General features: G+C 48.4%; 1 pseudogene; it reads right to left on the reverse strand.

Moving 5' to 3' along the window:
* Window positions 1-505: 505 nt before the first annotated feature.
* LOC129043227 (putative glycosyltransferase ALG1L2) lies at window positions 506-16,515 on the reverse strand (annotated as a pseudogene).
* Between the last annotated feature and the right edge of the window lie 11,085 nt (window positions 16,516-27,600).

Raw genomic sequence — 27,600 nt, forward strand, 5'->3', positions numbered from 1 at the left:
CACTTTCCCACACTTGGTGCCCTGGAGCACCTCCCAGCCTCTACATGCTGTACGTTCCCCTGTGAGCAACCGACTCTTGGCCTCTGGCCAACACAGTCCCACCCATTTGTGGGTAACAAGGGGGTGTCGGTGTTCTTTTCAGCCTTGCTAAACTGTCTGAATCAAGGATCACAAACTACAGCCTGCAGGCCAAATCCAAACCACAACCTGTGTTTGTAAATAGTTTTATCGGAACAAAGCCACACCCCTTAATCTAAAGATGATCTGTGGCTACTTTCACACCACAACAGAGTACCATGGTTCTGACAGAGACTGGGGGACCCAATCTAAATTACTTCCGACCTGGACCTTTACTGAAAATCCTGCCAATCATTCTGTTGGCAAGAATGATGTATTCCTTTTTGCAATAAGAAACAAGTAACCTTTGCAGAATTCCACCCATCTTTCAAGGCTGGTCCCAGAAGCTCCCTTTGCCCGCCTACCTACCTGATCCTGATCACTTCCTAAACTGCAGCCTGGCCCACCTGGCTACAGCATCATTTGTGGAGTGTCAGCTCCATAAATCTAGAGGGCAGGTGGAGGTGTGTCCTAATTTTCCCGAGACTACTACTCCAAAATGAGACAGCAGAGTGTGCCGGCCACTGTGACCTCTGCTCCCTCCCTAGCTTTTCTGCCAGACCCCACATGGTCCCACCCTGGCTGTGGGAAGCAGGGATCAGGGAGCATGGCTCGGTGCCAGTCTCCAGAACCCTGCCCACCCTGGCATGGTGGCAGACGTGGCTACCTGCAGCTGAGCTGCCAGTTCCTCTGGGTCCTAAAAGACCAGGCCGTTTTCTCCATGTTTCACAAGCTCATGTAAACTACAGAGAGAACCCAGGGAGTCTGAGAGCTGCCTGGAGAAGACACCAGACCCCTGGGGTGCCCACTGGGCTCCCACCCACCCCACGCTCAAGCCAGGCTGGGGGTTGGAACAGCGGGTGTGGTTTCTGGGAGCTGGTTGTTAGATTTGGCATCTGAAGGGTATAAAGGCCTGGGGGGGTGCACATCAAAATGGCCAAACTGATTTGAGGAGGGAGCCTTAAGGAGGGTTTGTATCTTCTGTGCTGGATGCTCTTCAAGGACGGAAAAATTATTTTTGCATGTTTTTCTTAGTTTCATGGCCATGGAACAAGTGAAGGCAAGCCCTTGGGGACGGGCTTAGCACATAAAAGATGACTTTTCTAGGGCACCAGGTTTGATCCCGACATTCCCTGAGCTCAGCTCACACGAGGGGCTCACATCCCTGAATCCCATCCAGGGTCCGGCTCCTGAGCAGGGGCCAAGGGCTCAGCTTGTGCTGGGGCTACTGCTTCTAGAATCTCTACCGCTGCCCTTCCAAACACCCGTCTATGCTGGGTGGAGTGAGCCACAGCATGACACTCATTTAACTGATTCAAACCCACCGTGTGAGCTTGGCCAAAAGGGACATGGTGGGAGAGAAAGAAACAAAGAAAACCATGTAAGCCTGCAGGCAATTCCCGCCAATTCTACTCCAGGAGCAAAAGCCCCGAGTGGAGTTCTAGTATTTAAGATGCGTTTTTTTCATATTAGGTTGACGCAAAAGTAATTGTCATTTTTAATGGCAAAAACCGTGATTACTTTTGTACCAACCTAAATATAACATGAGCTCTAAATGGAAGCAACTACTTCAGCGAGGCTCAGCCCAGCCACAGTAACCGCAGGGCTCCTCCTCCTGGCCTCCAGTGTGTGCTGGACTGACCGAAGGGCAGGGCCTCACTGTGGGCAGCTCGCTCCGCACTGCTTCCCCCTCAGCGGTGGATCTGGGCAGCTATCCCCAGAAAGATTCGGGTTCTGCTCCTACCACTTGAAGTTCACGGCACACACAGGCAAACAGCACCCGAACATGTCCACCAGCTTCATGGGCAGGTCCAGGCCACTGGAGGACGTGTCCAAACAGACACCCAGGTCCGCCGACCCTGCTAGGCAAGATGGGTGGGTCAGAGTGCTGGTCTCTGCCCTGGGAACACAAACCCTCCCAGCAAAGTGAGGCAACATCCCCCGAGGGGAGTGAAAATCGGATAAGGCCCCCGACAGCCCCAAGCACAAGTGGCTCAAGCTGGCCAAGCACACATACGGCCTGGCTGAGACATCTGAAAATGTAGTTGACACTTTTTATACGTAACCACAATTAGGTTTTTTTGTTGTTGTTTTGTTTTGTTTTGTTTTGAGACAGAGTCTCACTCTGTCACCCAGGCTGGAGTGCAGTGGCACAGTCTCGGCTCACTGCAACCTCCACCTCCCAGGTTCACCTCCTGCCTGTAATCTCAGCATTTTGGGATCCAAGGCAGTTGGATCACCTCAGGTCAGGAGTTCAAGACCAGCCTGGCCAACATGGTGAAACCCTATCTCTACTAAAAAAAATACAAAATTAGCGAAGCGTCGTGGCAGATGCCTGTAATCCCAGCTACTCAGGAGGCTGAGGCAGGAGAATCGCTTGAACCCGGGAAGGCGGAGGTTGCAGTGAGCCAAGATCACGCCATTGTACTCCAGCCTGGGCTACAAGAGCGAAACTCTGTCTCAAAATACTACTACTACTACTACTACTACTAATAATAATAATAATAATAAAGCCACAGCACACCCGCCACAAACCAGCTGTCACTGTGAAAATAAAGCCAAATAGCTTAACATTTCTAAAGACTAGGTGGGGCCAGGCGTGATGAGTCACGCCTGGAATCCCAGCACTTAGGGAGGCCAAGGCGGGAGGATCACTTGAGGTCAGGAGATCAAGACCAGCCTGGCCAACATGGTGAAACCGTGTCTCTACTAAAAATACAAAAATAAGCCAAGTGTTGTGGCGGGCTCCTGTAATCCTGTAATCTACTCGGGAGGCTGAGGTGGGAGAATCTCTTGAATCCAGGAGGCGGAGGTTGCATGAACTGAGATCGTGCACTTCAGCCTAGGCAATGGAGTGAGACTGTCTAAAACAAAGTCTAGCTGGAGAGTCCTGCCAGGAAAAGGCCCTCAGCCTCCAACTGCTCTGCTTACTCGAAGCTGGAAGATGCGGCTCTAGAGACGCATCAGGACCAAGCCACGACTCCCCACTTGGAGAAATCAATGGGGAAAGAGACGGAGGCAACAGAGAACCATCTCACTGGGAGAGGCGAATCTTTTTGACACACCGTCCCTGTACCTCCCAAAGCCACTGCCCTCCCACACCTGGGCAACAGTGGCCCCAACCCCAGGCCCAGCCCTCCTGCAGGAAGGAAGAGGACTGAATGGAGGGCGTGGCAGGCTGAAAGGACGTGGCCTCCTCAAACCCCTTGGTAAAGGGCCTCTGGGACCACCTGGCAGGGGGGGACTGGCACACCAGGAAGTAGCCTTCTCCCGGGAGTTCAGCCAGAGCCCAGGTCCTGTCCCCAAGTGGCCTCCAGAGCCACCTTTTCAAAAAAAGTACATCCCACCCACCCCTGTTCCCCCTGCTTAAGGCCCCGCCTCCTCCCTGAGCCTCCTGCTGGCCTCTCACCTAGAAGCGGGGGTAGTCCTCGGCCTCCAGCCAGGGGGTGCAGACCTGGATGTGCTGGAAATGCTTCTGGTGGGTGAGGCGGCTGTAATACTCCCTCAGAGGCCCTTTGCCTTCACAGAGAAGAGCAGACACTGCCATGGACACGTCTCTGTCCCTGCCACGTGGCCCCAGGCCCAAGACACTACCCCCTAGGAGGGATCGCTTTCCCAGAAGCTCCACCCCTCGGCAGCTCCAGTCAGGACCCATCCGGCCCTTCCAGAAGCAACCCAGGAGCCCCGAGACCTGCAGAAGAGGGTGCACCCTGACCCCTGACCCCTGACGCACAGCTCTGCACCTGCAGCCAGCTGGTCTCGGGCTGCAAACATGTCGGGGTAAGCAGTGGCCTGGCACCCGACCGCTCACTGGGTGGACCCAGGCTTTGGTCTGTGTTGTGCACAGGGGACACGGGGAATCCCCCTGTCCTGGTACAGCCCCCAGAGCACATGGTGCGGGTTCCAAACCACTCCTGGGAGCCTAGAGGCCAAAGGAGGGAGGAGATCAGGATCAGCAGCTGGCCCAGACCCCACCTCTTCCCACACCACTTCCGCTTTTCTCCCTCCTCACTGAGTCACCTTGAAAGGGCTCAGCAGCAGTAACTGTGGGACAGGGGCTCTTCCGTTTGAAAAATTGAAAGAGGCGCTCGGTTAAGGCACCAATGACATAGCTGGGCACAGTGGTTCATGCCTATAATTCGAGCATATTGGGAGGCCAAGGTGGGTGGATCACCTGAGGTCAGGAGTTCAAGACCAGCCTAGCCAACATGGTGAAACCCTGTTTCTTCTAAAAATACAAAAATTAGCTGCGTTTGGTGGGCACCTGTAGTTCCAGCTACTTGGAAGGCTGAGGCACGAGAATTGCTTGAATGTGAGAAGTGGAGGTTTCAGTGAGCTGAGATCGCGCCACTGCACCCCAGCCTGGGCGACAGAGACTTTGTCTCAAAAAAAAAAAGAAAAGACACCAATGACGTAACAACAACAACAAAAAAGATGCTTGGAAACTACAGAAATAGTAGAAAGCTTGCTATCTACAGATTCAAATCTGGGCTCCCTGCCCTGCTGTGAAACCGTCTGAGCCTCAGGTTCCCCCCACATCAAGCAGTATAAGACCCTATGGCAGAGAGCTGCAGTGAGGATTAAGGAGACAAGATCGTGGGAAGCACAGGGTAAAGGCTGCGTGCCCCTCCCCCTCCGCCATCCCCTAACCAAACAGACACCTAGGGTTTCAGGCGGTACCTGTTATCACACAGATGAGAGAAGGAAGGTTGTATCCGTCAAGAGTCAGTTGTTCAAACTCTGTGTTTAAAAAAAAGAAACAATTCTACATGGAATTTCTGATAGATTTTTTTTTTTTTTTTTCTGACAGACTCTCGCTCTGTCACCCAGGCTGGAATGCAATGGCACGATCTCATCTCACTGCAAACTGTGCCTCCCGGGTTCAAGTCATTCTTGTGCATCAGCCTCCCAAGCAGCTGGGAATACAGGCACCCAGCACCATACCTAGCTAATTTTTGTACTTTTGGTAAAGACAGGTTTTGCCATGTTGGCCAGGTTGGTCTCGAACCCCTGACTTCAGGTGATCTGCCTGCCTCAGCCTCCCAGAGTTCTACGATTACAGGTGTGAGCCACCATGCCCATTCAGAAAAATTTTTTTAAATAAACAATAGCCAGAGTCACCTGGTCAGGTGGATAAAGAGCACTGCTCTGGCGGGCAGGCCACCAGCCTCTGTGAGATACTGTCCTGGAGGGGGCATTTCAGCCTGAGGGCCTGATCACTCAATGACCCAACTGGGGATTCAAGGCGGCCCACCTCCACCACACCCGGTGTCCTGGGACAGGAGCATGCTGCAGGCCAGACAAGCAGCTCACAGCTCAGTGGCCCCCGACAAACCCAGAGCTCCTCACCACAATCACACACCTACTTTCTAAAGCTGCCAGCAGGATGGAGAAGTCTTCATCCTCTATGAAAAGAGAATTGAATGTCAGGGGCCTGTTTCTGGACACCCCTCTTCCAGCTCACACGCCCTCCCCTTCTCATTGAGACCGTGGCAGGGTGGGGTCATGCAGGACTGGCAGGGGTGAGGAGAACACAGATTGGCCAGGTGCCCCTCATACCAACCCCAAGTGCCCCAGGGGTCGTGCAGACCTGTCCAGCTCGTGCTGCTGACCAGTAGGGCTGGCCGCTCGTGGAGACGTCTCAACAGCCCGCTCCCAGCATCCCGCTCCGTGAAGGCCGACCGCTCTGTGGCTGGGTCCTCAGGTTCTGAGCTGAAAGAGCAGAAAAAAACCCTGTGAGAGGCCACAGAGCAGGCCCAGGACCCAGGAGGGGCATCTCCTGCCATGGCGAGGCCTGCAAGCTCCCAACGGTTGGGGTGCCCGGCCACATCAACAGCACCAGGCCACCCCTGCCATCCGAGGCCTGGGCTTGCTTTCTCTAATATTGTTGCTGGGTGCTAAGGTTACAATAGCAAACAAGACTGACTCATTCCTTTTCTCCATGGGACTTACTGTCTTATCATCCCCTAGACTCAAGATGAGGGTGCAGGGACGCCCTCCTACACCACCCCAGCTTGCCCAGAGGCACACCTCAAAGTGTGTGGACCTGCACAAAGTTCCCCTCCTTAGCCCCATGAGACACCCCAGGGGACACACAGGTCCACAGATCCTGCCACAGGCCTGGGAACCCATTGGCAGGAGAGTAAGATAGTGCAGGGGTTCACAAACATTTCTTAAAGTGACAGAGAGTAAATACTTCAGGCTTTGTGGGCCACAGGTTCTCTGTTACAAAACGCAATTCTGCTATTGTAGCTCAAAGGCGGTTGCAGACAACTCAGAAGTCAATGAGTGTGTTGTTTCCCAATGAAACTTGATTTACAAAAGCAGGAGACTGGCCTGTAGCCTTAGTTTGCCAACCCCTGGATGAGTGGGTTCCCAGGTCTGCGGTGAGAAGGGGATAGGCCAGGGCAGTGGCGAGCAGGAGAGAAGGCAGCTGAGGATGGGAGGCCTACCGGGCCCTGAACGGAGAGTGCGTGCCGCCCAGCTTCATGAAGAGCCTGTGCTGCAGGTCAAGAAGTGTCTCTTTAAAGAAAGATGCCGGCTTGTCATAGACTGTCACAGCCCTGCAATGAAATCACGGCCGGGCTATTGGGAGGGCTCAGGAAAGGCCTCAAGAATAGAGGACCCAGAGGCTCCAGGAAAAGAAGGACGCTTGGGGAATCCAAGTCTCAGATGATGACAAGAAGAATCCTTGCAATCACTTGGGAATGCACAGAGAGATGTCCCAGGACCAAAACTGCCTGGACCCCTGGCTGGCTGGGAAAGAAACTCTGCCTCCTCCTCTCCCGGCTTCCCCAAATTTTCCCATAATGTTGCCAAGTGTTAGTTCAGCATGGAGGCTACTTTCTGCTCAAACCACTCATTTGGGTCCCGCGCCCAGTGTCACCCATCCTCAGCAAAACAACCTTTATTTCCTTCTTCCTGGTCTCCAGAAAGTTCCCCTAAAGCCCTGAGGAATCACCGAATGAAAGGGACTTTTTACAAACAGGAAACTTAAGTGGAGTGCCAATACACAACATGGATTGCACCAGGCTGGGTCTAAGATAAAACCAGACTGTGGACAACAGAACAGAAAAGACACACATGTCTCTGCACTGCCTGAGTCTGTTATTGTGTGGAGGAATGTCTTAGTCTCTTGCTCCTGTGGGTGTAGCTAAAGCACGAAAAAGGAGTCTTCATCCTTTTTTTTTGAGACGGAGTCTTGCTCTGTCACCCAGGCTGGAGTGCAGTGGCGCGATCTCGGCTCACTGGAAGCTCTGCCTCCCGGGTTCACACCATTCTCCTTCCTCAGCCTACCGAGTAGCTGGGACTACAGGGGTCCACCACAAAGCCGGGCTAATTTTTTGTATTTTTAGTAGAGACAGGGTTTCACCATGTTAGCCAGGATAGTCTCGATCTCCTGACCTCTTGATCCACCCGCCTCCACCTCCCAAATTGCTGGGATTATAAGCGTGAGCCACCATGCCCAGCCGTCCTCATCCTAAGAAAGCAGTTAGACAGACACCTGAGAACCAATCACAAACTGCAGCCTTCCACAGAACCTTCTGGAACCTTCTGGAATGCAAATCATTACTGCCAGAGGGTCTTTGATGAGAGTCTACTCTCCACCATTTGTCTTCAAAGAGAATACTCACATATTCTCTTTCCATGGAAAGGTAAGTTATTAGAGTTTATGCAGTCTGGTACATTAATTGAGAGCTTTACTTCAAAGAATGTCACGTTTACGATTCAGTCTCATAGACTGGGTTGAAAAGGCAGTATTGACTATTAAGTTGTAAATTACTATAAAGATCATTATTATTATTCAAGCAAGCTGTGAGAAATGAGCAGTATCTCACAATATCTGCATTTTAGTGAACCTGAAGGAAGAGTGTATTCGATGAAATTACAGAAGCCTGAGAACCACAGGGGAATTCTCACTGCAGGGTATTCAGGGTCCAAGGCTGATTCTATTTTGCATGCTCAATCCTTCCTCAATTTATTTTTCTTTCTTTCTTTATTTTTTGAGACAGTGTCTCACTCTGTCGCCCAGGCCTGAGCGCCTTGGTGAAATCTCAGCTCACTGCAACCTCGACTCCCGGGTTCAAGGATTCTCCTGCCTCAGCCTCCGGAGTAGTTGGGATTTCAGGCACCCACCACAAAGCCCAGCTAATTTTTGTATTTTTAGTACAGACGGGATTTCACCATGTTGGCCAGCCTACTCTCGAACTCCTGACCTCAAGTCATCCTCCTGCCTCGGCCTCCCAAAGTGCTGGTTACAGGCATGAGCCACCGTGCCCGGCCCTCAATTTTATTTTTCTTTCTATTTATTTATTTATTTAGAGATGGATTTTTGCTCTTGTCCCCCAGGCTGGAGTGCAGTGGCGTGATCTCGGCTCACTGCTATTTCTGCCTCTAGGATTCAAGCAATTCTCCTATCTCAGCCTCCCGCATAACTGGGATTATAGTCACGCACCCCTACGCCCGGATAATTTTTGTATTTTTAAGTAGAGACAAGGTTTCACCATGTTGGCCAGGCTGGTCTCGAACTCCTGACCTCAGGTGATCCACCTGCCTCAGCCTCCCAAAATGCTGAGATTACAGGTGTGAGTCACTGCACCTGGCCCCTCAATTTAATTTTAATAAAATTATCAAGGTAATAAGCCACAGAAGGACAATGTGCAGACTTCAGAACAGAGCTGTCCAATAGAAATATAATGTAATCCACATGTGTAATATTAAATAATTTAGTCACCACATTAGAAAAAGTAAAAGGGGTGAAATGAATTCTAGTAAACTTTATTTAACCGATATATTCAAAATATTATTATTTCAACATTAATGAATACTGAAAAATTCTTAATGAGATATTTTATGTTCTTATTTTTTTTTTTTTTTTGCTTATGAGGGCTTGGATATCTAGTGTATATTTTACACTAACAGCTTATCTCAATTGAGACGGCCACATCTCAAGTGCCCAGTAGCCACGTGTGGCCCGAGGCCATGACCCTGGGCAGTACAGCTTTAGGTGAGTCTACGGCAGGGCAGAGGGGGGCACCTGGGATCAGGTGTGGAGCCTGGGGCCTTGTTTCACACCCTTTGATGAGGGCACTTTCTTTCCGTAAAACCCAAGTCAAGCATGCCTCACAAAGGGGCCAGTGGAGGTGCTTCGGTTTACTTGGGAGCTTGGCCTCTCCAACTTGCCTTCCTACTGCCTGGAAGACGATTGGTGTCCTCTTGCCTTCTCTAGACCCTTTCCAAGAACCCTCCCAGAATTTAGTCCTATGAAGGGCCAGGGGTGCAAGGAGTCACCCACACAATGACAGGACCCACCAGCAATACCAGAAGTTGGCCAGCCCTACTCATCCAAATTCCTTTCTGCCAGCTGGACATCATAAGGATTTCAGACTGCCATCCTGTGGCAACTCCATTTTGGGGTCCGGGGATGTAAGAGTTACTCTATTAGTCCATTCTCACTCTGCTAATAAAGACATACCTGAGACTGGGTAATCTGTAAAGAAAAAGAGGTTTAATGGACTCACAGATCCACATGACTGGGGAGGCCTCATGATTATGGCAGAAGGTGGAGGAGGAGCAAAGTCACATCTTACATGGCAGCAGGAAAGAGACTTGTGCAGGGGAGCTCCCCTTTATAAAACCATTAGATCAGGCAGGGCACAGTGACTCACCCCTCTAATCAGAGCACTTTGGGAAGCCAAAGTAGGTGGATCTCCTGAGATCAGGAGTTTGAGACCAGCCTGGCCAACATGTTGAAATCCCATCTCTAATAAAATTAAAAAAATTAGCCAGGCGCGATGGCTCATGACTGTTGCCCCAGATTCTCAGGAGGCTGAGGCAAGAAAATTGCTTAAATCCAGGAGGCGGAGGTTGCAGTGAGCTGAGATCACACCACTGCACTCCAGCCTTGGCAACAGAGTGCAACCCGGTCTCAAAAAAAGAAAAAAAAAAAATTAAATCTTGTGAGACATATTCAATGTCATGAGAACAGCAATGGAAAGACCTACTCCATGATTCAGTTACCTCCTACTAGGTCCCTCCCACAACATGTGGTGATTATGGGAACTACAATTAGAGATTTGGGTGGGGACACAGCCACACCATATCAGTTACTGAGCTGGGCATCTTCTTCCTTGAATGCACTTTAGCCTCTGAGGCACTTCCTGGTTAACCTCATTCCACAGCTGAGAAAACCCAGGCTTGGCACAGGCAAGGGATCTGACCCAACGTCTCCCATCTTATTAGTGGAAGGACCAAGACTGGACCCACAACTGTGCTCCTGTTTTGAGTCACCATGCTGCCCCCAAGATCAGATCTCAAAACAAGCACACATGGGGGGCTCAGAAAGTCCCCAGCCTAGAACTTTCCTGTCACCCAATGACACTAAAGGCTAAACTGGCTGCTTATTATTCTGGATTCACACTAGAATGACCTTGGGATGTGTTTCACACATGCTGATGTCTGCAATTTCACCCCCAGCTAACTGACTATGAATCTCTGGGTTGGGGCCTGGGCACTGATATTCATGCAGAGCTTATGAGATGATCCTATTGCATCGCCAAGGTTGACACCTGCAGAAACATTGCACACTTTTTCACTCATTTAGTTATAAAATATGTAATATTTTTTATTATTTTTCCAGACACAGAAGCTTTGCAAGAATAGTACAAAGACATCCTTTATACCCTTCACTGAGATTCCCCAGTGCTACCATTTTACCCCATATGCTTTATTATTTTCTAAGTGGAAGATGAGTTGTCCTTTACCCTTAAATACTCCTGTGTATTCCTTAATAACAAGGACTTTCTCTTATATAACCAAGGCAATGATCAAAATCAGGAATCTAACCCTGCTACAATACGGTTTTCTAATGTATGGACCTCATTCAGATTTTGCCAGTTAACCAAATTATGTACATTGGAGCAAATGATAAGCCCAGATCCTGCATTATTTTCAGTTGTTGTGTCTCTGTAGGTCCATTTTACCGTGGAACAGCTCCTCAGTTTTTCTTTATCTTTCATGGTATTGGCATTCTTGAAGAACACAAGACGGTTATTTGATAGAATGTCCCTTATTTGGATTTCGCTGACGTTTCCTGGTGGTGATATTCTTGTGCATTTGGAGTGGGACTATCACAGCAATGGTGTCATGTTCTCTGTGCATCGCATCAGGAGGGACATGCTCATGGTTTACCCCATTACACCAAAGTGAATGTTGATCGTTCAGTGAAGGTGGGCGCAGGTTCATTGCATTATATTGCAGAAGCCATCATCAGCCATACTTGCTCTGATTAACCGATCATCTTACATAGCCATTTATCTAACAAGGCTGTAACGGTCTTGAACTCAGGGTAAGCAAGCCTTAAAGCAGAAGAGAAGAAAGGAAGGAAGGCTCTGGAACCTGGAGCTTTGGCAAACGGGGCAGTTGTGGGGAACGTACCACCAAAGTTGCTCCTGGCATTAGGATGAAGAGGAAGGAGAACATTCTATCTAGAAGGGGTTTGGGGTGAGTGAGAGGGGTGTGGGAGAGTCAGAGTCTGCCCACTTGTGGTTTTACTGAGGGCTACACTGTGGTAGACAAGTCTTTCATTGCTGCTCTTGAAAATTTTGTTTCTCAATCCTTCATCTAAAAAGGAGCAATTCGGTTTTTCTAAGTTTTGGCCCACTTTGCTTCATCTGTCTTCTCTTCTCTTATTTTTAGAGACAGGGGCTTGCTCTGTTGCCCAGGCTGGAGTGCAGTGATATGATCATAGGTCACTGCAGCCTTGACCTCCTGGGCTCAAGCAATCCTCCTGCCTTAGCCTCCTGAGTAACTGGGACTACAGGTGTGCACCACTGCACCTGGTTAATTTATTTTATTTCGTTTAGTTTTTGTAGAGACGAGGTCTCACTTTCTTGCCCAGGCTGATCTTGGACTCTTGGCTTCAAGGGATCCTCCCGCCTCAGCCTCCCAAACTGTTGATATGACAGGCATGAGCCACCATGCCCACCTCTGTCTTTTCTCTTGGGATTAATGACTTCCACATTAGCTCCAGGAATAATTTCTGTTAAGGTGATGCCTGACTTGACACTTCTGGTAACTCCCGTTGTCTATCTATTGCTCATCTCCAGAACCCATGTGATGCTTCCTACTTCAAAGCACACTAGCGCCTGTCAGCTTGAAGGCATCCCCTGAGCTGCTGGCAAACAAGGCCTTTTTACCCACAGATTAACCTCTTATTTGTTTTAATAAATGATCAAAAGTTGGTTTGCCTCCTGTGCGTATGTTGGTTGGGGCCAAGAGGGGATCTTGGTGATTTCTGTCCACCTGGGACCTCAGGCCTCCTGGTGGCCCCTGAACAAAAGTGAGGCAGGTAGAGCAATGAACAGTGTTCCCCGTCTGCCTTGCTGCCATCAGTATTTTTGCCTGTGGTTGTCTTTGGCGCGTGTCACTCCCTCATCTTTGTTCCCTCTCCTTCTTGTATTTACCTTCACCTGGGCTGCTAAGTGCTGCGGGAGAAACATCGGGTTGTTGTGGGGATTGTAGCCACAACAAATTTAGGTTCCCCACCCTCACGTTGTCCCTCACTGTTCTCTTCCTCATACCTTTGAAGAAAACAACTCGTGCAGGTCGTCTTATTCACTAAGGTGAACATTTAACAGAGCAGGGCACTGTTGTGGGTTGAAATGCATCCCCTCTCCCACAAAAGACTATTTGAAGTCCTGACCCCCGGTACCTCAAAATGTGACATATTTGGAGACAGTCATTACAAAGGTAGTCAAGTTCAAATGAAGTTGATAGAGTGGGCTTTACCCAGTATAATGGGTGTCCTTATGGAAAGGGGAAATTGGCCAGGTGCAGTGGCTCATGGCTGTAATCCTAGCACTTCGGGAGGCTGAGGCAAAAGGATCACTTGAGGCCAAGGTTCAAGACCAACCTGGCCAACATAGGGAGATTCCCATCTGTATTAAAGAGATAATAAATAAAATAGGCCGGGAACAGTGGCTCATGCCTGGAATCCTAGCACTTTTGGAGGCTGAGGCGGGAGGATCACTTGAGGCCAAGTTTCAAGACCAACCTGGCCAACATAGCAAGACGCCCATCTTTAAAAAATAATAAATAGGCCAGGCACGGTGGCTCACGCCTGTATTCTTAGCAGTTTGGGAGGGCGAGGCAGGTGGATCACTTGAGGTCAGGAGTTCAAGACCAGCTTGGCCAACATGGTGAAACCTGTCTCTATTAAAAATACAAAAAAATTAGCTGGGCATAGTGGGGGGCACCTATAATCCCAGCTACTCGGGAGGCTGAGGCAGGATAATTGCTTGAACCCAGGAGGCAGAAGTGGCAGTGAGCCAAGATTGCACCACTGTACTCCAGCCTGGGTGACAGAGCAGGATTCTGTCTCAAAATAAATAAATAAATAAATAAATAAATAAATAAATAAATAAATAAATAAAATTATATATATCTATATATATACACACACTACATATATGTGTATGTGTGTGTGTAGATATAGATATAGATATAGATATAGATATAGATATAGATATAGATATGGAAAGGGGAAATTTTGGAAACAGGTTCACACAGGGAGAAGGCCACGTGAAGATTGGACTTCTGCTTCCACAAGCTAAAGAGCTGGTGGAAGCTGGGAGGGAGATCCTTCCCTAGTATCTTCAGAGGGAGCATGGCCCTGAGAACGCCTTCATCTCAGCCTTCTGGCCTGCAGGTGTGAGACGATGCATTTCTGTAGTTCTAAGCCACCCAGCTTGTGGTACCTTGTTACAGCAGCCCGAGGCATTTAATACAGCAGCACTCTGAGCCCTTCCCATATAAACTCTTCATTTAATCTTCACCACAACCACCCCGCCCATAAATGCTCTTGTTATTGTCTTCATTTTATCTTCGTTTTATCCATGATGTCTGCAGCACACAGAATTTCAGTAATTTGCTCATGGTCACTTTAGATAATAAAACCCCACTCTAGGGAACCTCTCATGCCTGCTTCTGGCTGTCACCTTCCCTCTCCCCTTTCCTCCTGTCCCCTTCCTCTCCATCTCCTTTTTGAGGCCTTCTTTATTGTCCCATCTCTTTTTTGTATTTTTACTTTTTATGAATTTTTTTGGTGGGGGGGAAATGGGGCCTCACTGTTTTACAGGGTGATCTTGAACTCCTGGCCGCGAGCTATCCTCCTGTCTCAGCCTCCTGAGTAGCTGGGATTACAGGTGTGAGCCACCATACCCAGCTGTTGTCCCATCTCCTAAATGTCTGCATTCCCCAGCATCCCTGCCCACAGTTCCTGACTCAGTAGCCCCTCCTGAGCCTCAGTCACCACCTGTGCTGATGAATTGCTGCTCGCCCTCCTCCCAGGCGGGATGCCCCATGGCCGCTGCAGGCTCAGCCCATCCACAACAGATTCACAAAGCCTGTCCTTCAATGCTGAATTACTAGATTTCCCCGCCAACAGTACCACCAGCTTAAAACCCTGCAGCCATGCCTAAACCCTCTATCTTCCGGTACCCAACATCTCCATGACAAACCCCTGCTGATTTTATGGCTAAATCCCTCTCTTGACAGTCAGGACCAGCTACAGAATTTGCAAGGTCCAGTGTAAGATGAAAACATGGGCCCCCTTATTCAAAAATCAGAGGAAAAGCACTGCTGAAGTATTAACATATAAAGCATTTTCTTTCTTCTGTGGTCTCTGTGTTTCAATTTCTCATGATGCTTTCATTTGTTATTTAATGTCCTTCTAAGTAAAAAAAATAATTAACATTTTAAGTTACTAGCATGGATTATACTGTTCCTCTTTACACTGTGCAATGCCGGATTTCAACAGGAACATTGGACAAAAATGTGGAATCACAGAAATGACATAATTTGTACTTTGCATGTGGGGTTTTTTTTGCCTCACAGAAACAGTGAGACGTTGCAGGAAACTAATTCAGCTGTTTCTGTTTGTTTGTTTGTTTGTTTGTTTGTTTTCCCTGAGACAGAGTCTTGCTCTCTTGCCCAGGTTAGAGTGCAGTGGTGAGATCTCAGCTCACTGCAACCTCTGCCTCCCGGGTTCAGACCATTCTTCTGCCTTCAGCCTCCTGAGTAGCTGGGATTACAGGAACCCGCCACCATACCAGCCTAATTTTTGTATTTTTAATAGAGATGGGGTTTCTCTATATTGGCCAAGCTGGTCTTGAACTCCTGACCTTGTGATCCACCCGTCTCAGCCTCCCAAAATGCTGGGATTACAGACATGAGCCACCACACCTGCCATTCAGCTGTTTTTATTTCACTTTTTCACACCTATACAATCTACCACCACTCTCTACCTTTGGCTTACTGATGTGTAAGGAAGAATTGAAAGGAAAAATAACTATGACTCTGCTATCTTTGCCTCTCCTATGTCATCATTTCCAGTGGAAATGGTTGGCTACCACAGGGAATCAGATAGGTAGAAAAGGCTGGGGGAGGGTTCCTTGTTTGTTCCTGTTTCTTAGAATGCCATTGACTTGGTTTTCAATTCTGATTCTATAATAAGAGAAACCGCGACCCCTTGATGCTGTCAGCATCTCTCGCAGACTCCGTTGTGGACATAGTAGGTTGCCCTTATTCTCACTTGGAGCCTTGCTGGGCTCCCATGCACTGCGGACCCCTCAAGATTCTATGCTAGGGCACGGCAGACACGCCGTGGGGAGTGTGGTGGCAAGGGACGGGGGTAACTCTTATTGTTGGTGTCTCGTCTGCCCATGCACATGTTCTATTGCCCCGTTGGATTTCACTGATAAAACATAGATTCAGACTGGGTGCAGTGGCTCACACCTGTAATCCCAGCACTTTGGGAGACTGAGGTGGGCAGATCACTTGATGTCAGGAGTTCAAGACCAGCCTGGCCAATATGGCGAAACCCACTGCCTACTAAAAATACAAAAATTAGCTGGGTGTGGTTGCGAGTGGCTATAGTCCCAGCTACTTGGGAGGCTGAGGCAGGAGAATCACTTGAGCCTGGGAGGTGGAGGTCGCAGTGATCCGAGATGGCACCACTGCACTTCAGCCTGGATGAAAGAGTGAGACTCTTTCTCAAAACAAAACAAAACATAGATTCAAACATAAAATGAGCAGGAATTTTAAGACAGTGACAGTAGAGCTTTAAGCCAAGCTCGGGGTCCCTCTCAGCATAACTCCCTGTGTGACTGCACAGGCCAAACACCCATGAATTTGTCTCAATTTCCATCCCTCTCACACTCTTCCCCACTGCTGTGGTCTCAGTTGGCACCTTCCTCATTTCTCCTCCGGAGGACTGCCTATACTCTGATTTCTTAAAGGGTCTCTCCAGTCTATCAGACTCAGGCCAACAAAGGGTTTCTCTGCATTGCAATCCAACCAGCATCACCCCCCTGCGTACCAGCCTGCAGTAGCTCCCATGTCCCTTCAGGTTAAAATTCAGGCTTCATAGCAAGGCACTGCTTAGTTCTCCAGCCTCTGTGACAGCCTCACACCCTACAATCGAGCTCTGCTGATCCTGGAGAAGCTCCCTCTGAGCCTTTGCACACCTGTCCCTGCTACTTGAGGGAGATTTCCACCTGGTTACCTCCTGGCATCAGCTCCCACCTGGAAGCCTTCCTCATCTCTGGGGTGGGTCAGATGTAGCCGTTTTTGCCCTCTCCCTACACACCCTGCGTTTCCTCTCTCCCAGCGTTCATCTCGTGACGTAAAATAAGCAATTGACTAACCTGTCCTTAAGGCCAGGGCCGTACCGGGTCTTCTTGGTGGCAAATGATGGCGCAGCAGAGCTTTTGCCCTCTAATGGCATCTGTGGATCACTAGCTGGAGGCCTTGGGACTCTAAGAGCCAAGCTATTCAAGTGCTACAAATAACACCGCACGGCCCCCAGTCTTTCCTGTTTCCTCCCTGCGTCTATCAAGAAGGAGCAGCTGTTTTTTGAAGCCCTGCTTTCCTTCCCACGGCTTTGCTCACCCCCACGCTGCTTGGCCTCCAAACTCAGAGCCTTAACTTTCCTATAAATACAGTTTCTCTCCAGCTCAACTTGATTCATTCATGCGGGTCCTAGTTCTCTCTCTCTCTGCCATTCCAATTCTCCTCTTTCCATTACATTTAGGAGAACCCTGGCTGGACATGGTGGCTCACACCTGTAGTCCCAGCACTTTGGGAGCCCAGCACAGGTGGATCACCTGAGGTCAGAAGTTTGAGACCAGCCTGGCCAATATGGCGAAACCGCATCTCTACTAAAAAACAAAAATTAGCTGTGTGAGGTGGCACATGCCTGTAGTCCCAGCTACACGGGAGGCTGAGGCAGAAGAATCACTTGGACCTGAGAGGCAGAGGTTGCAATCATGCCACCACACTCCAGTTTGGGTGACAGAGTGAGACTCTGTCTCAAAAAAACCCCAAAATGACCAAGGAAAGGGCATTTATTTGTGGTATAAGAGCGGAAACCAAAAGGCAGAGGTTCCTCGATGGAGCTCTGCTGGGACGGTGCATATCAGCCATTCAACCTCTTCAGCACGCGGCGCACATCCAGGAAAGCCCCGCTGGGATTGATTTAGGGGCTATAAAGAAACACTATCAAGTAGGTGAATTTGCAGCTACAGAATCTGCAGGTAACGAGGATTGATTGTAGATGCACCAATGAACTGAGGTTAGATTTTCAACTTAACCGTCCAGGAGATGGCCAGCAACCAAGACCTAGAAAAAAGGATTCCTGGAGGGTGGTGAAGAAAATAGAAGTATTAGAGGCTCAGAGACAGATGAATGTAATCCCTCAGCTGTCACCTGAGCTGTGGCTATAAAATGAGGTAACAGATTAAGAACAGTAAGCAAAAGATTGAGGCCAGGCTCGGTAGCTTGTGCCTGTAATCCCAGCATTTTGGGAGGCCAAGGCAGGTGGATCATTTGAGGTTGGGAGTTAGGGACAAGCCTGGCCAAAATGCTGAAACTCCATCTCTACTAAAAATGCAAAAAAAATTAGCCAGGCATGGTGGCGCATGCCTGTAATACCAGATACTCGGGAGGCCAAGACAGGAGAATCGCTTGAACTGGGGAGGTGGAGGTTGCAGTGAGCTGAGATCTAGCCACAGCACTCCAGCCTGGGCAACAGAGCAAGACTACATCTCAAAAAAAAAGAAATAAAAGATTGGGGCAGTCAGAAGCAACCACCGTCAGCAAAGGAAGGATGAGGGGGAGTGAATAAAGGGTCCACAGGAGAATTAAGAAAGTGAGGGCCCTTGGGGCCATTCGGTGAAGCGGAGCCAGGTCACTGGCGAGTGTGCCAGGGAATCAATTAGGGATGAATATGAAGCTTGAGGCCAGGCCATCATAATCACCATGTGGGCGCCCGTATTTCTTTACATTTGCTGACTGCCAATCCAGCTTCCTGTGTTTCTGTGAAATACAAAGGAAGAAATGCTGTGACTTCCCCTCATTCCAAGGTGAAACCAAAGAAGGGGAAACTGAGAGACCTGTCTGAAATCCTCCACCGAGCCAATGGGGAGGCTGGAATAGATACAGCCGGTCACCCGACCTGTTCTCTAGGCACAGTTTTTGGCTTTGCCGCTTACATCTGCTTCAAGTTTTAGAAACTTCCAGGCTCTGGCTTTTTTGCTGCTTTGGGGAACAAAGCATTTCCGGTCAAGTGTACAGCAAACCTGTCCTGCTCCTAAATCCAATCATCTTCAAAATAGATGTTTGAGGTTTATAGTGCTACTTTCCAAATGTCATTATCATCCCTAAAGTGAAAAAAAAAAGGTTTAATTATTATGGGCAGTGAAATTACCATATAATCTTCCAATTAACCGAATAAGGCACCAAATAAGTGCCCTCAAGCCTCAATTTCTACCTTGAGGTTAAAGTAGGTATCATGCTTACCTCGATCATCCTACACATCCTCAAAGTGGGTAGAGTTGAAAGGCTGTCTAAGCGGGTGGGGTGGAAGGCGGTGCCCTTCCACCCTCCTGTCTGTTTCTCGAGCTCTGTTGGTCCTTCTGATTGGTTAGCGACCCTGAGTGTTTCTGAGAGCCTTTTGTTGTATGCCGGGGCACAACCACTAATCTGGCCAATTCCAAGCAGAAAAGATCAAGTATAGATTTCATATCTGAGTTTTAAGTGCTAGTAAAAAGTTGCATTAAGTTATCAAATGCACTGCGATCCTGGCTTCATCGCCAAGTGGCTGTGCAGTTTGAGGGTTACACTGCATCCCGAAGAAAAGAAAATTGTTCCGTTTAGATGCTTGGGGTAAAGAGGGATTTATCCAGTTACTTTTCAACTAATCTAAGTCAGATGGAGTTCGCTGCATAATTTTCTAAGGTTGGTACTTGGTCAAAGAACAAGGTGATCATTTTTGTAGGATTGAGGGCCTTTGGTTGAAAAGGCATGAAGAAGTTTCTACCAGTCCTGTTTGAAATAAAATAGTAGTGTAATCTAAAGATTTTAATACAAGATCAACAGAGCACATTTAGAGTAACTTTTGAAAATTGGTTGACGGTTGTGCTTCTCTCTCTCTCTCTTTCCGTAGATGTGTGTGTAGCATATTACATAGAGAAATCTATAAGCCCTGGGTTATGTTGGTTGCTGAAGAGGATTAATCAGAAGCTAATACTCACTTATTCACCTTTGATGTGCTCTAGTTCTGGTAGTCTTCTTGACTTTGTCATTCATTCAAGAACGCTTCATTGGGCTGGATGCGGTGGTTCACACCTGTAATCCCAGCACTTTGGGAGGCTGAGGCGGGTGGATCATGAGGTCAGGAGTTTGAGACCAACCTGGCCAACATGGTGAAACCCTATCTCTACTAAAAATACAAAAATTAGCTGGGCCTGGTGGCGTGCACCTGTAATCCCAGCTACTCGGGAGGCTGAGACAGAATTGCTTGAACCCGGGAGGCAAAGGTTGCAGTGAGCTGAGATTGTGCCACTGCACTGCAGCCTGGGTGACAAAGCAAGACTCCATCTTGGGAAAAAAACAAAAAAAAATTGCATGGTCATGTCAGCATCCTTCCCACCCTCCCTTCCCCAGATCAACCAAAAAAATGGAGAAAAATCTGGAAGGCCACTCCTTTAGACCACTCATGCTAAGTATGAGTGCACACTCACAAAGCCTGCAAGCCAGCTGTATTAGTTCATTCTTGCATTGCTATAAAGAAATATCTGAGACTGGGTAACTTATACTTGATCTTAGCCAACAGCCTGAGAAGCAATGGGATTGGGTAATTTATAAGGAAAGAGGTTGAACTGGCTCACTCTTCTGCAGACTGTATGGGCAGCATAACAGCTTCTGCTTCTGGTGAGGCCTCAGGAAGCTTCCAATCATGGCAGAAGATGAAGAAGGAGCAGTTCTCTTACATGGCAGGAGCAGGAGCCAGAGAGAATGACCGGGGGAACGTGCTGTGCACTTTTTTTTTTTTTTTTTTGAGACAGAGTCTTGCTCTGTCTTCCAACCTGGAGTGCAATGGTGTGATCTTGGCTCACTGTAACCTCTGCCTCCTGAGCTCAAGTGATTTTCCTGCCTCAGCCTCCCAAGTAGCTGGGATTACAGGAGCCCAAGACCATGTTGGCTACTTTTTGTATTTTTACTAGAGACGGGGTTTTGCCATGTAGGCCAGGCTGGTCTTGAACTCCTGACCTCAGTTGATCCACCCACCTCAGCCTTTCAAAGTGCTGGGATTACATGCATAAGCCCGCACGCCCGGCCCCACACACTTTTAAATGACCAGATGTCATGAGAACTCACTCACTATCGTGAGTACAATACCAAAGAGAATGGTGCTAAACCATCCATTGGAAACCTGCCCCCATGATCCAATTGCCTCCCACCAGGCCCCAGCTCCAACACTGGGGATTACAATTCAACACACAATTGCGTGGAGATACAGATCCAAACTCTATCACCAGCCCTTCTGCTCTCACCTCCCCCGTTTTAGACAACCAGGATTTGAATTGCCTGTTCCACTTCTGTGCCAAATTATGACTCTGAAGAGGATGCCTCTCTGCCCATTGTTGGACATTATGGGCTGTAGAGAGTGCTCCTTTTTCTGAAGCAATGACATTGGCCATTAAGTTTCATGCAGTATCTCCTCTTCTGTTTTTTTTCCCCCTTTTCTTTCTTTTCTTTTCCTTTTTTTTTTTTTTTGAGACAGAGTCTCCCTCTGTATCCCAGGCTGGAGTGCAATGACACGATCTCGGCTCACTGCAACCTCCGCCTCCTGGGTTCAGGTGATTCTACTGCCTCAGCCTCCCAAGTAGCTGGGATTGGCTAATTTTTTTGTATTTTTGTAGTAATGGGGTGTCACCATGCTTGCCAGGCTGGTCTTGAACTCCTGACCTCAGGTGATCTGCCCTCCTCAGCCTCCCAAAGTGCTGGGATTACAGGCATGAGCCACCGTGCCTGGCCTTTTTTCTTTTTTTTTAAGGGCACTCTGAGTGTTTGCATCTTCTACCACACAAACAAAGCCCAGTCCAGAGACAGTGTCTATTCCTGTCAAGACCTAGATGCAGCCCCCCAGGGCTGTCAGCATCCATCTCACTTGCCAGTTATGTTAAGAGCTTTCCTACCAGGAAATGTGCCTCGCAGCCATGCGTAGTCCCTGTTTCTCTTGCTGGCACACAGAACAGTTCTTTTTTTTTTTTTTGAGAGGTTGTTCCACTCTTTTTGCCCAGGCCGGAGTCCGATGGCGTCATCTCGGCTCACCGCAACCTCCGCCTCTTGGGTACAAGCAATTCTCCTGCCTCAGCTGGGATTATAGGCATGCATTACCACGCCCTGGAAATTTTGTATTTTTAGTAGAGATGGGGTTTCTCCATGTTGGTCAGGCTGGTCTTGAACTCCCAACCTCAGGTGATCCATGGGCCTCGGCCACCGAAAGTGCTGCAACTACAGGCTTGAGCCACCGCACCCAGCGACAGAACAGTTCTTATTGGCATTTTGAGCCCGAGGGTCATGGCTAGATTCAGCCCATCTCTGCATTGCTGCAGAACCCCCTTGTTCACTCATTTCATGGACCCAGGGGACCGCCTCACAGGAGCACACAAAAAAAATCCACTTGGTGACTCTAGCCACCTCCTGAGCCTGGAAGGGAGTTTTTCTGATGGGCGTGAAACTGTTCTACTTTAAGGCATCTTTCACCTCTCCACAGGGCTGTGCCCCATATGGACATCCCATTAATAAGCCAGGTGGCTATTGCCCTCTTGCCTGAGGGTACAGCCAAGACACTGGTCACTGCCCAGGAGTCAGTAAAAACCCAAACAGGGGGCTTCTACCACTGTTCAACTGATCAAATATCTATTTCACAATATCACACTACTGAGGAACACTTAGACACATACCATGATTCTTTGAAAATCAGTTATTGGCATCATTCTGGTATAAATCAGCAGCTAGGAAAAAAGCATGCAATTCAGCTCACTGAGCTGACTGATTTTTACTGTCTTTAGCCAGAGCAGCAGCCCTCCAAACAGGATGTTGTTTGTTCACCTCGAAATTGTCATCCATAGACCAAACAGCTGGGGGTTAGTAAGTTGAGAGCTGGTTATATAGGGCACTGTCGAACTGTTGATAGAATCCAGCAGCTCCTCACTGTTCCAGAGTCAGTCGTAGTAGAAAAGAGGGTCCCTGCTTGGGAATATCTCCTCCCTGCATTCCCCAAATAGCATGATCCAGTATAAACCATTTCCATTTTATTATGTTTCTTTCTTTCTTTTTTTTTTAGATGGAGTCTTGCTCTTGTTGCCCAGGCTGGAGTGCAATGGTGTGATCTCGGCTCACTGCAACCTCTGCCTCCCAGGTTCAAGTGATTCAGCTGCCTCAGCCTCCCGAGTAACTGGGATTACAAGCGCCTGCCACCACACCCGGCTAATTTTGTATTTTTAGCAGAGATGGGGTTTTTCCATGTGAGTCAGGCTGGTCTTGAACTCTCAATCTCAAGTGATCCACCTGCCTCAGCCTCCCAAAATGCTGGGATTACAAGGATGAGCCACCGTGCCTAGCCCCTCCACTCACATTTCAACCTTTTCCAAACAAGTTTCTGTCCCCACCCCCCATTCCATATGGTTTCAAAATGGTTCTTTATGGCCTCCGTGTTGCTGAAACAATGGGGTTGTCTAACTGTCCTTCTTCCTGACCTTTTGGCACTGTAGACCAAACAGCTTGAGGCATGGGCAGGCAGCCTGGAGGACCAGAGCATTTGGGCAATGGCTGGTCCTCATGAGCCTGTCCTGCTGCCACCCAGCAACCTATCCTCGTGGGACTGAGGCTGGCTATGGAAGGCATTCTGCACCCCCTTGTTCCGTGTGTTACCCAATTCTCCATGGTGCCTAGACTTTCTTTATTGTTTAAAAGTGCAGGTCAGATAACTGCAGGTGAAGTTTTCTTAAACATTTGTGTTTACATATACAAAGTGGATAACTGGGTGAGCTTTCACAAAGTAAAGCACATGCACGCCATGCAGATCAAGGAACAGGGCATGGCCAGCTCACCTGAGCGTCTCATTCTCCCCTCCCTAATGCTAGCTCCTCTCCTGTCAAATGTAATGCTATCCTGGGGATACGGATTATTTTTTTCCTTTCAAATAGACTTAATGTGTTAGAGAAGTTCCAGGTTCATAGAAAAATGGAGCAGAGGCCAGGCACTGTGGCTCACACCTGTAATCGCAGCACTTTGAGAGGCCGAGGTGGGCAGATCACGAGGTCAGGAGTTTGAGACCAGCCTGACCAACATAATGAAACACTGTCTCTACTAAAAATACAAAAAAATTAGCCGGCCCTGGTGGTGCATGCCTGTAATCCTAGCTACTTAGGGGGCTGAGGCAGGAGAATTGCTTGAACCTGCGAGGTGGAGGTTGAAGTGGGCAGAGATCTTACCACTGTATTCCAACCTGGGTGACAAAGAAAGAAAAAAAGAAAGGAGAAAGAAAGGAGGGAGGGAGGGAGGGAAGGAAGTAAGGAAGGAAGGGAAGGAAAAGGAAAGAAACAGAAAAGAAAAGAAAGAAAGAAAAATGGACCAGAAAGTGCAGAGTTGTCTTCAGCCTCTACTCCCACCTGCCACACACACACACACGCAGCTTCCCCCACTAGCAATATCAAACCTCAGTGGGATATTTGTTATAATCAATAAACCTACATTGACACATCACTATCACCCAGAGTCCAAAGCTTACATGAGGGCTCAGTCTTGTTGTTGTACATTGCATGGGTTTGGACATATGGACAATGACATGGATCCACCATTGTAGTATCACACAGAGTAGTTTCACTGCCCTAAAAATCCTCTGACTTTCACCAATTCTTTCCTCCTTTCTCCTGACCTCTGGCAACAGTGGATATTTTCACTGTCTCCATAGTTTTGCTTTATCCAGAATGTCATATAGTTGGAATCATACAGTGCGCAGCCTTTTCAGATGGGCTTCGTTCACTTAGGAATATGCATTTAAGGTTTCTCCATGTCTTTTTGTGGTTTGATAGCTCATTTCATTTTAGTGCTAAATAACATTCCATTGTCTGGATGTGGGCCTAGATTTCTTTGTTTTTGTTGTTGTTGTTTCTTGAGATGGGGTTTTGCTCTGTTTCCCCGGCTGGAGTGCAGTGGCACAATCTCAGCTCACTGCAGCCACCACCTCCAGGGTTCAAGCAATTCCCCCACCTCAGCCTCCAGCGTAGCTGGAATTACAGAGGCGTGCCACCACACCCGGCTAATTCTTTGCATTTTTAGTGGAGATGGAATTTCACCATGTTGGTCGGGCTGGTCTCGAACTCCTGAGCTCAGGTGATCCACCTGCCTCAGCCTCCCAAAGTGCTGGGATTACAGGTGTGAGCCACCACGCCTGGCCGGGCCTAGGTTTTGAAGAAGGAAATGAACTGAATGTAAGGCAGGTTGTACTGCTAAAGCGTCTTCTTTGTACTTGGAATGTGCTAGGACGGATGGACTTCAAAGTGCAAAGCGCCTGAAGGATCTGGCATTAGTTAATTGTATCCACTGAGCTTCTGTCCCCAGAATACCACTCTCAGAGTAAGAATATGGCAAGGCCGGTTGGATAGGTGGGGCATGGATTGGAGGCTCAGGCCACTGCACTGCACATACAGGTCTTGTTGTAAATGGGCTGGCGGAGGTCAAGTCCTGTTTAGCGGAGATAGACTATGTGACAGAGTGAAGAAAGGTAATGGTCTAAACGCAGCAAAAGCTTCATTCCCACTCATGTGACAGTCTGTGGAGCAGGCAGCTCCTCTCCTCATGAACCTGGGACCCAGGTATCTTCCATCTTGTGGCTCTGCTTCTCCAGAGCATTGTCATTTTTTTCATCTAGCTATAGTGACAAGATCTTTTGGATGAGCCGTGAATATTAAACCAAAGGCAAACTCTGAAAATTGATTTGACGTGTGGTCAGCTGCTCATTTAGCACAGTCTGGGGAATGCTGGGGTGATGGACAAGAAGGTTTTCATGACGAGGCTGAAGAGATCTAAGTATAGGGGTGCCAGCCTGGGACACTTCAGCAGGGGCACTGACCCAGGGGTTGCATCAGGGGGATCCTGATTTCCCTGGCGCAGGGTGTGGCTCACGACGGGGTGCTGAGAACCCACCAAGAAGGCTGGAACTTTCAGTACTCATTGTTCTATGAGGGCCTGCCTGTGTGCCAGGCAGAAAGACACTGACCAGAGGCCCAGGGCCACTGAAGGGTCTCGGCCTGGTCTCTTGGTGCCTGGGGGGGGTACACTGTACAAGCGATGATGTAGTTCCAAGGGGCAGGATTCTGACACACACTCCTCATGCCAATGTCCATTTTGCCACTCATGTTAGATTTTGCTTCTCTAAGTGAACTTACTCAGGATAGCTGGGTTCTTGGCCATTCTTTCAGTGGTTTTCAAGGGTGAAAAAAGGAGTTTCAGCAAGACAGCTAACGTCTGGATGAGCGAGCCAGGAAGTGTCTGTAGCCTTCCTCTAGAGAGCACTCTGGGCTGGTGGGCGTAAGGACCCCAGTTTCATGTGCGTCCGTGTGAAGAGACCATGAAACAGGCTTTGTGTGAGCAACATGGCTGTTTACTTCACCTGGGTGCAGGCGGGCTGAGTCTGAAAGAGTCAGCGAAGGGAGATGGGGTGGGGCCATTTTATAGGATTTGGGTAGGCAAAGGAAAATTTCAGTCAAAGAGGGGTTGTTCTCTGGCGGGCAGATTGGGGGTCACAAGGTACTCAGTGTTGGAGGTTTTGAGCCAGGATGAGCCAGGAGAAGGAATTTCACAAGACAGTGTCATCAGTTAAGGCAGGAACAGGCCATTTTCACTTCTTTTGTGGTGGAATGTCATCAGTTAAGGCAGGAACCGGCCATCTGGATGTGTACGTGCAAGTCACAGGGGATATGATGACTTAGCTTTGGCTCAGAGGCCTGACATTCGTGTCTTCTTATATTAATAAGAAAAATAAAACGAAATAGTGGTAAAGTGTTGGGACAGTGAAAATTTTGGGGGATGGTATGGGGAGATAATGGGCGATGTTTCTCAGCGCTGCTTCGAGCAGGATTAGGGGCGGCATGGGAACCTAGAGTGGGAGAGATTAAGCTGAAGGAAGATTATGTGGTAAGGGGTGATATTGTGGGGTTGTTAGAAGGAACATTTGTCATTTAGAATTATTGGTGATGGCCTGGATAATTAAAAAACTAAACAGAATAAGAGAAGGAGAAAAACAGGTATTAAATGTATAAGAAATGGGAGGACCTAGGACATCTAATTAGAGTGCCTAAGGAAATTCAGCATAGTCCTGTAGCAAAGATTATTTATTTAATTCAAGAGTTTAGAGTGGTAGTTTGGGAATAGCACCAGGAGATATCAGCTGTGATGGCTTGGAGAAACAGTGTAAACCAGCAGTGTAAACAAGAGCAGGGCATGCATGAGTAGACGAGAACGGTGAATAGGAGTATGACTAGATAGGAGAAAGTAGGGATGACAAGTTTTTTGGGGTCACAGTCTAAGTTGGCCTGGTGTCTGGAATGAGACTGGGGCCTAATAAAAAGGAGCGTCTATACAGAAACTCCAATGGGCTGTATTTTGTAGCATTCTGAGGACAGGTCTGACTTCTGAGAAGGGAAAGTGGTAAAAGTATTGTCCAGTCCTTTTTAAGTTAGTGGCTGAGCTTGGTGAGGTGTGTTTTTAAAAGACCTTCAGTCCGTTCTACTTTTCCTGAAGATGGAGGACTGTAAGGGATATAAAGGTTTCACTGAATACTAAGAGCCTGAAAAACTGCTTGGCTGATTTGACTAATAAAGGCTGGTCTGTTATCAGACTGTATAGAGGTGGAAAGACTAAACTGAGGAATTATGTCTGACAGAAGGGAAGAAGTGACCGTGGTGGCCTTCTCAGACCCTGTAGGAAAGGCCTGTACCTATCCAGTGAAAGTGTCTACCTAGACTAAGAGGTATTTTAGTTATCTGACTCGGGGCATGTTGAGTAAAGCTAATTTGCCAGTCCTGGGTGGGGGCAAATCCCTGAGCTTGATGTGTAGGGAAGGGAGGGGGC

Source organism: Pongo pygmaeus, chromosome 7 (genome assembly GCF_028885625.2).
Source record: "Pongo pygmaeus isolate AG05252 chromosome 7, NHGRI_mPonPyg2-v2.0_pri, whole genome shotgun sequence".
Classification (NCBI taxonomy): domain Eukaryota; kingdom Metazoa; phylum Chordata; class Mammalia; order Primates; family Hominidae; genus Pongo; species Pongo pygmaeus.